Raw genomic sequence first — 10,374 nt, 5'->3', positions numbered from 1 at the left:
CCTATGGTAGGCCTACACTATATCTACAAATATTTTTTTCATCTCTACATGTACAGTGGCTTGCAAAGGTATTCACCCCCTTGGCATTCTATTTTGTTGCCTTACAACCTGGAATAAAAATTGATTTTTGGGGGGTTGGTATAATTTAATTTACACAACATGCATACGACTTTAAAGATGTGAAATATGTTTTATTGTGAAACAAACAAGAAATAAGACAAGAAAAACAACTTGAGCGTGCATAATTATTCACCCCCCAAGGTCAATACTTTGTAGAGCCACCTTTTTGCAGCAATTTCAGCTGCAAGTCTTTTTGGGTATGTCTATAAGCTTGGCAAATCTAGCCACTGGTATTTTTGCCCATTTCTTTAAGGCAAAACTGCTCCAGCTCCTTCAAGTTGGATCGGTTCCGCTGGTATACAGCAATCTTTAAATCATACCACAGATTCTCAATTGGATTGAGATCTGGGCTTTGACTAGGCCATTCCAAGACATTTAAATGTTTCCCCTTAAACCACTCGAGTGTTGCTTTAGCAGTATGCTCAGGGTCAATGTCCTGCTGGAAGGTGAGCCTTGAAAAGGGTTAATACATTATGATAAACTGTAAGGTCTCCTCTTCAGGAGACCTCTGTGTGTGTGTTAAAACCTGTTTTTGAGTGTTGTGACCTTCAGACACTATCAGAAGGCGTCCATGTTCAGAGGCTCTATGAGGACCTCCCAGTCGCGGCCAGTTACGACAGAGCCTGGGCACGAACTCAGAGTCTCTGATGGCACAGCTGGCGCTGCAGTACAGTGCCCTTAACCACTGCGCCACCCGGGAGGCCTCATTCCTTCAATTCTGACCAGTTTCTCAGTCCCTTGTTGATGGAAAAACATCCCCACAGCATGATGCTGCCACCACAATGCTATTCTCGGATGTTCTCGATGGTGTTCTCTGGGTGATGAGAGGTGTTGGGTTTGCGCCAGACATAGCATTTTCTTTGGCCAAAATGCTCAATTTTAGTCTCATCTGACCAGAGTACCTTCTTCAATATCTTTGGGGAGTCTCCCACATGCCTATATATACTAGTGTGTGTGTGTATATATACTGAGATCAATCATAGATTGCACACAGGTGGACTTTATGAAACTAATTATGTGACTTCTGAAGGTAATTGGTTGCACCAGATCTTATTTAGAGGCTTCATAGCAAAGGGGGTGAATACATATAGTTGAAGTCTAAATTTACAAGGTTGGAGTCATTAACTTGTTTTTCAACCCCTCCACAAATTTCTTGTTCACAAACTATAGTTTCGTCAAGTCGGTTAGGACATCTACTTTGTGCATGACAAGTAATTTTTCCAACAATTATTTACAGACAGATTACTTCACTTATAATTCAATGTATCACAATTAGACTACAGTTTGCAACTGCACATGGAGACAAATATTGTACTTTTTGGAGAAATGTCCTCTGGTCTGATGAAACAAAATAGAGCTGTTTGGCCATAAGGACCATATTTATGTTTTGAGGAAAAAGGGGGAGGCTTGCAAGCCAAAGAACACCATCCCAACCGTGAAGCACGGGGGTGGCAGCATCAAGTTGTGGGGGTGCTTTGCTGCAGGAGGGACTGGTGCACTTCACAAAATAGATGGCATCATGAGCGAGGAAAATTATGTGGATATATTGAAGCAACATCTCAAGATATCAGTCAGGAAGTTTAAGCGTGGTCGCAAATGGGTCTTCCAAGTGAACAGTGATCCCAAGCATACTTCCAAAATTGTGGCACAATGGCTTAAGAACAACAAAGTGAAGTTATTGGAGTGGCCATCACAAAGCCCTGAGCAAGGAGGCCTACAAACCTGACTCATTTACACCAGCTCTGTCAGGAGGAATGGGCCAAAATTCGCCCAACTTATTGTAAGAAGCGTGTGGAAGGCTACCTGAAACCTTTGACCCAAGATAAATAATTAAAAGGCAATGCTACCAAATACTAATTGAGTGTATGTAAACTTATCACTTCTGGGAATGTGAGGAAAGAAATAAAAGCTGAAATAAATCCTCTCTACTATTAGTCTGACATTTCACATTCTTAAAATAAAGTGGTGATCCTAACTGACCTAAGACAATGAATTTTTACAAGGATTAAATGTCAAGAATTGTGAAAAACTGAGTTTAAATGTATTTGGCTAAGGTGTATGTAAACTTCTGACTACAAACTGTTGCTGCACGCAAATTCCAGAATTTTACATGAAAAGAACACAAGTATTATTTATAAGAACTACGGTACCGTTATCCTTTTTGTAGTTAACTGTTACTTTCAATAATCATATTTTCCTCTTACTCAATATAAGCAGTGGCCTGAAGATTGAAATGGAACAATTCACTTTCTAGCGGACCAAACTAATGCACAGTACACTGTGGCCTGAGCCGGTTATCACTTTGTTTTCTATTCTTTTTTAAAACAATTTTTATTGCACTCACCACTTTTTCATTTTTTTATATATTTTTTATAATTGTTTAAAACCAAGTTTAAAAAATAAAAATATTTCACTTCACCAATTTGAACTATTGTGAATTCACCAATTTGTAAGTCGCTCTGGATAAGAGCGTCTGCTAAATGACTTAAATGTAAATGTAATGACCATTTTATGCTTGCAAAGCTCAATTATGGAAAAGTACTGGGTGTGAGGAACTTGGCTACAGATTAGGATGAACCAAGTCAGTACTGAGGTACTGGGTGACAAGTGATTGAAAGTGTTATATGCACATTTGTGTCCTTACTGAGGGAAGGCATTGGTTTTGTTTTGATATGTACAGTGGGGCAAAAAAGTATTTAGTCAGCCACCAATTGTGCAAGTTCTCTCACTTAAAAAGATGAGAGAGGCCTGTAATTTTCATCATAAGTACTCTTCAACTATGACAGACAAAATGAGAAAAAAATATCCAGAAAATCACATTGTAGGATTTTTTATGACTTTATTTGCAAATTATGGTGGAAAATACAAACAAGCAAGATTTCTGGCTCTCACAGACCTGTAACTTCTTCTTTTAGAGGCTCCTCTGTCCTCCACTCGTTACCTGTATTAATGGCACCTGTTTGAACTTGTTATCAGTATAAAAGACACCTGTCCACAACCTCAAACAGTCACACTCCAAACTCCACTATGGCCAAGACCAAAGAGCTGTCAAAGGACACCAGAAACAAAATTGTAGACCTGCACCAGGCTGGGAAGACTCAATCTGCAATAGGTTAGCAGCTTGGTTTGAAGAAATCAACTGTGGGAGCAATTTTTAGGAAATGGAAGACATACAAGACAACTGATAATCTCCCTCGATCTGGGGCTCCATGCAAGATCTCACCCTGAGGGGTCAAAATGATCACAAGAACGGTGAGCAAAAATCCCAGAACCACCTAGTGAATGACCTGCAGAGAGCTGGGAACAAAGTAACAAAGCCTACCATCAGTAAAACACTACGCCGCCAGGGACTCAAATCCTGCAGTGCCAGACGTGTCCCCCTACTTCAGCCAGTACATGTCCAGGCCCGTCTGAAGTTTGCTATAGAGCATTTGGATGATCCAGAAGAAGATTGGGAGAATGTCATATGGTCAGATGAAACCAAAATATAACTTTTTGGTAAAAACTCAACTCGTCGTGTTTGAAGGACAAAGAATGCTTGAGTTGCATCCAAAGAACACCATACCTACTGTGAAGCATGGGGGTGGAAACATCATGCTTTGGGGCTGTTTTTCTGCAAAGGGACCAGGACGACTGATCCGTGTAAAGGAAAGAATGAATGGGGCCATGTATCGTGAAATTTTGAGTGAAAACCTCCTTCCATCAGCAAGGGCATTGAAGATGAAACGTGGCTGGGTCTTTCAGCATGACAATGATCCCAAACACACCGCCCGGGCAATGAAGGAGTGGCTTTGTAAGAAGCATTTCAAGGTCCTGGAGTGGGCTACCCAGTCTCCAGATCTCAACCCCATAGAAAATCTTTGGAGGGAGTTGAAAGTCTGTGTTGCCCAGCAACAGCCCCAAAACATCACTGCTCTAGAGGAGATCTGCATGGCGGAATGGGCCAAAATACCAGCAACAATGTGTGAAAACCTTGTGAAGACTTACAGAAAACCTTTGACCTCTTGTCATTGCCAACAAAGGGTATGTAACAAAGTATTGAGATAAACTTTTGTTATTGAACAAATACTTATGTTACACCATAATTTGCAAATAAATGTGATTTTCTGGATTTTTTTTTCCTCATTTTGTCTGTCATAGTTGAAGTGTACCTATGATGAAAATTACAGGCCTCTCTCATCTTTTTAAGTGGGAGAACTTGCACAATTGGTGGCTGACTAAATACTTTTTTGCCCCACTGTATAATTGGTGGGGTTATATACACTGCTCAAAAAAATAAAGGGAACACTAAAATAACACACCCTAGATCTGAATTAATGAAATATTCTTATTATTACTTATTCTTACTTATGCTGACAACAAAATCACACAAATTATCAATGGAAATCAAATTTATCAACCCATGGAGGTCTGGATTTGGAGTCACACTTAAAATTAAAGTGGAAAACCACACTTCAGGCCGATCCAAATGTATGCTGAATACAAGCCCTGGAGTTTTGAAGATATTGCAATTGCTGCTAAATCCCTGTCAAAAGGAGCCGAAGTCTGGATAAGAGAATTTGAAACAAGGTACGGCCACCAGACCCTAAGCCTTGGATATAGGAAGGCAATTTTATCCCGTGCACTCACACATGGACAGTTCACTAATGTAATGATACATTGTGGGTTAATGGCTCAACCCACTGAGCTGGAGGTAAACCAGTGCAGACAACACTTATGGGACTGCTTGAGAGATATGTTCCCCACCATGCGAGACATGAGTAGATTTGGGGGATTGAATAGATATCCTGAAATAGAAATGGCATGAGGAATTGAGAGAGCGCCATTACCATTCTGAAGCCACTGAGAACATGTTTAAAGACAGAGCCTGCCGCAACTTCCCAGAAAAAATAGAGACACAACTGAGGGATGTCGATGGCTGGGATAGAAAGGCGGGTGGGGAACAAGGATTATATGAGACACCACTTCCAGAAATGGCTTCGTGATAAAAAAGCAGAGAAATCAAGAAAACAGGGGCTTGACGGTGCAGTAAAAAAGGGCCAATTGGAGAAGAGTAATAAAGGAGGTGAGCTTGACATGGTGATGATGAACACTCCTGCTCCTACAGCGCCCCCAAGTGGACCTGCGCCGCAACCACAGCCCATAGTGCCTTTTGTACAATTTCCCCCTCAGACCTATTGGAACCCACAACCATTGGGCCCACCATCATCCAGAATGCCACCTATGCAATGCTGGGGGTCTGGACAATTTGGTCTGATTAAATCAGCAAGCCTGGTAAAGGTGAAACTTAAACCTGGCTGTGACGGTCCAAGACAGAAACAGTATCCAATGAGAACTTATTTGTATTGCTTTTATAATCTTTTTAATGAATATATCTTATTAACACTGTTCTAGCTAGCTAATTGTGTAGGTAGCTATCAAGTAAATGCAATGATAATAGTTAATGTACCAATGATAATGTACCAAACATGATCGTGAATTCAGTAGTCATCATAGTAAGTACTTAACACCTAGTTTACAGTTTAGCTTTAAGTTAAAAAAATATTGCAAAGTAGACAAAATGCATTGCATTTCTAAGTAGTTTGTAGTAAAAAAAACTTTGAGAGAACAAGACAAAACAAGATATTCACAAAGCAACATTTTACTTAATAATTATCATAATTATCAGCTAGATATGAGAATCGTAAAGGTAGGAGAAACAATCTCTGAATTGGAGTATGGAACTGTAATTTTCCCTACTTTCAGTCCATTTAACGCTCCAATCTTACCAGTGAAGAAACATTCTAGGAAGTACCATATGGTGCAAGACTTCGGACAACTCAACCAGGTAGTGGAGTCTGAACACCCGCTTGTGGCCAGACCCCTCAGGGATTCTCTCTAACGTTCCACCTGAAGCGACTGTGTTCTCTGTTGTGCATCTCTGCGGAGCATTTTTCCCAGTGCCCCTCCATGATGACTGTAAGAACTTATTCTACTTTTCCTATATGGGGAGACAATTTTCTTACAATCTTCTCCCACAGGGATTTTGTGAGCCCCTCCATCTTCAACTGAATATTGAAGGAAGACCTAAAGGATCTGGCTTTTCCTGGAGGCAGCACTCTGGTACAATATGTGGATGATCTGCTGGTATGCTCCCCCTCGTTGGAAACGTGTCCGACTGATACCCTGTATCTTCTTGTTCTGAAGGGCCACAAGGTCTCAATAGACTATGCAAAGAAACTGTCCTGTTCATTGGACTTCAGATCTCTCAACACCAGAAGGGTCTATCGAAATAAAGGATTGAAACACTACTCACCATCCCAAGGCCTAAAAACATCAAAGGATTGATGTCATTCCTGGGATGCTGTGGTTATTGTAAAAACTGGATCTGTGACTACTCATTGATTGCTAGACCACTGAGAGAGATGTGCAGTGGACGGCTGTCTGAATTCCTGACCTGGAACAAGGATCAAATAAAGGCATTTGAAGATTTGAAGAAAGCACTGGCTAGTGCTCCAGCCCTTGGGTTGCCTGACTATAACAACAACAACAAAAAATCTTTGTAGCTGGAAATGTGGGGTTTGCCTCAGTTGTTGTTACACAAAAATCAAGTGGACAGCATAAACCCTGTGCTTACTACTCTACCAGATTGGATAATGTGATAAGGTTATGCATCCATGTAATAGAAGTCTTGCTGCAACAGCATATGCGATTTGAAAAGAGTTCTACTCTCGTGTTAATGCATAAATCCACCCTCTATGTGTCTCACAGTGTGTAATTCCTGCCTTACTGCTGCAAGGCTTTGTGGCTATGAGACCCTACTGACACAACCCAATAATGCTGTTGAGAGGTGTTCCACTGTTAATCCTGCTTCCCTCCTGGCAGAACGGGCAGGGGGTATGCCACATGAATGTGAAAAACAGATTGACTCTGAGGCTAGGCCTGACCTCTCTGACACTGCCCTGACTGACGCTGAATTGGAGCCTTTTATTGACAGTTCTGCATATATAGATCAAACTACAGGGAAGAAACATGCAGGGTTTGGTATTGTGACAATTGATAGAACCACTAACATACAACAACCATTACCAGAGACTTTCTCAGCTCGACTGAATGAAGATTTGGAACTAACCACTGCCTGTAAAATGGGAGAAGGGAAAGGGTTACACATTTCTCTGATTCTGCTTATGCAATAGGGGTTTGTCTCTCCTGGTGTGGTGTCTGGAGGAGTAGGGGTTTTCACAATGCTTGTGGAAGGCCAATTCGTAATAGAACTTTATTACATCAAAACATTTCTGCAGCATTGAAGGTCCCCAAGACCACAGTGGCCTCCATCATTCTTAAATGGAAGACTTTTGGAACCACTAAGACTCTTCCAAGAGCTGGCCGCCCTGGTCCAAACTGAGCAATCGGGGGAGAAGGGCCTTGGTCACGGAGGTGACCAAGAACCCAATGGTCACTCTAACAGAGCTCTAGAGTTCCTTGATGGAGATAGGAGAACCTTCCAGAAGGACATCCATCTCTGCAGCACTCCACCATTCAGGCCTGTTGTGGCAAAATCAGAATTCTTTAGGTAACATTTATAAATAAGATGTTTTGTTAATTTTATAGCATGCTTATGTGGGAAAGTTACTTGGGCCCAGAGAGGGGAGAGGTCTGGTTAGTCTTATCTGTGAATGTGTCATGTGTAAACATATCTTTTAAACCATGTGAAAGGATGATTGTGGGGGAACCAATTATCTCTTGGCTCCACAATGTCTACAGAAAGTCAATAGCTACAGAAAGTCAACATACGAGAATACCCCTAGAGTCTGCGAGAGCGGGGGCGGAAGATGACTCATCGGCTGACAACATGGTAACGACTGGACTGGAAACAACTACGAGTAATGAGAGCACAGCACAAGAGAACACCATAGCAACTGTCACAAATTCCGCTGCAACAGCGGGCCACAAACAGATGCAGGTATGTGTCTGTGGTTGGAGGAAAGTTACATCACACCATGGGTTGAGGATCCACCAGGGGAAGAAGGGGTGTTTGGGTAAGGAGAGACAGAGGCCTCACATTGATTACTTTCTGTGAAAGCGATCAAATCAGTCGAATGAAGCACAGCAACTGGACGCAAACCATAGTTTGCAGTGCATCAGTACCACTGTCATGGAGGATGTAAACTCAAGCACCGAAGTAACAACTGAGGTGGAACCAAGAACAGGAGTGGAACTCACCCAGCCTCCCAGACCTGCAGTCGAAAGGAGACTACCAGGGCACAGACCGTATGTGAAGTGGCCTGGCGCCAGTGACAAGAAGTTGGGAAACAGTGGGAAACAGTGAATACTGACCTTACCTTGATCCTCGAGAAACTTTGAAGCACAGTGCAGAAGAAGTTGGAGAGGATGGGGGACATCACCTATACGGGGCAGAAAGCTTTGGAGTGCAAGAGGCAAAAGGCGGGAGAAAGGTTCCAACCCCACCAGTTTCCAGGAGGCAACAAGACATCAAGCGCCTCGTTCAAGAAAGGAGACAGCTTAAGAAACAGTGAAAGAAGGCCTCGGAAGTGGAAAAGGAGGGCATAGAGGCACTTCAGGCTGACATCAAAACACAGTTGGCATCCCCCCGTAGAGCAGAGAACCTACGGAAACGCAGAAGGAAGAAAGAACAAACTAGATCTCGATTCTATAAAGATCCCTTCAAGTTCCTTAAAAGTCTCTTCACGAAGGAAAAAAGTGTAGCTCTAAAAACAACAAAGAAAGACCTAGAGGAGCACCTAAGAACAACAAACTTTGACTCAAAGCGACATGAACATCTGGCCATCCCATCAGATATCCCACCCATTGAACCCCCGGAACATCATATTGAGACCAGCCCTCCGACATGGAAAGAGGTGGAAAACACAGTTCGACGGGCAAGAACAGCATCAGCCCCGGGGCCAAATGGAGTCCCGTAAAAAGTGTATAAGAATGCACCAGACGTCCTGAGGTTCCTCTGGAGGCTTGTGAGAACAGTACCCAAAGTGTGGCGTAGGGCAGGCGGGGTCCTGATCCCTAAGGAGAAGGATGCAGTGAACATCAGCCAATTCCGCCCAATCTCCTTACTGAATGTCGAGGGTAAAATCTTCTTTAGGGTCATTGCCCAGAGGATAGCCGAGTACCTGCAAAGGAATGCGTACGTTGATACATCTGTACAGAAGGCAGGAATATCAGGGTTCTCTGGCTGTTTGGAAAATTCCAGCATGATCTGGCACCAGATCCAAATGGTCAAGGTGGAGAAAAGGGACCTCCATGTAGTCTTCCTCGACCTCGCCAATGCATTTGGCTCTGTGCCCCATGAACTCCTGTGGTCTGCCTTCAGATTTTTCCACATCCCGGACACCATCACAACCCTGGTGAAGTTGTACTTTCAGGATCTGCAGTTCTGCTTCACCACCTCATGGCAGTGCCTGAATGTAGGTATAATGGCGGGATGTACCATTTCTCCGTTGGCATTCATAATGGCAATGGAGGTTATCATCAGATCCTCAAAATGGGTTGCTGGTGGAGAGCGAGTCGGCTCTGGTTGCCGCCTCCCTCCACTCAGAGCCTACATGGATGACATTACAACATTGACCACCACAGTCCCATGCACCAGGAGACTGCTCAGAAAACTCGAGGAGAACATCAGCTGGGCCCGTATGAAGATTAAACCATCCAAGTCACGCAGCATCTCAATTGTGAAGGGAGTACTCTCTGACCTGAAATTCTTCATCGGAGATGACCAAATCCCAACAGTGTCTGAGCAGCCGGTAAAAAGCCTTGGAAGGTGGTATGATTTATTTATTTTATTTATTTCACCTTTATTTAACCAGGTAGGCTAGTTGAGAACAAGTTCTCATTTGCAACTGCTACCTGGCCAAGATAAAGTATAGCAGTGTGAACAGACAACACAGAGTTACACATGAAGTAAACAATTAACAAGTCAATAACACAGTAGAAAAAAAGAGTCTATATACATTGTGTGCAAAAGGCATGAGGAGGTAGGCGAATAATTACAATTTTGCAGATTAACACTGGAGTGATAAATGATCAGATGGTCATGTACAGGTAGAGATTTTGGTGTGCAAAAGAGCTGAAAAGTAAATAAATAAAAACAGTATGGGGATGAGGTAGGTAAAATTGGTTGGGCTATTTGCCGATAGACTATGTACAGCTGTAACGATTGGTTAGCTGCTCAGATAGCAGATGTTTGAAATTGGTGAGGGAGATAAAAAGTCTCCAATTTCAGCGATTTTTGCAATTCGTTCC

This window comes from Oncorhynchus masou, chromosome 27 (genome assembly GCF_036934945.1).
Source record: "Oncorhynchus masou masou isolate Uvic2021 chromosome 27, UVic_Omas_1.1, whole genome shotgun sequence".
NCBI lineage: Eukaryota > Metazoa > Chordata > Actinopteri > Salmoniformes > Salmonidae > Oncorhynchus > Oncorhynchus masou.
The sequence above is the reverse complement of the archived record's forward strand: the minus strand, read 5'-3'. Positions refer to the sequence as shown.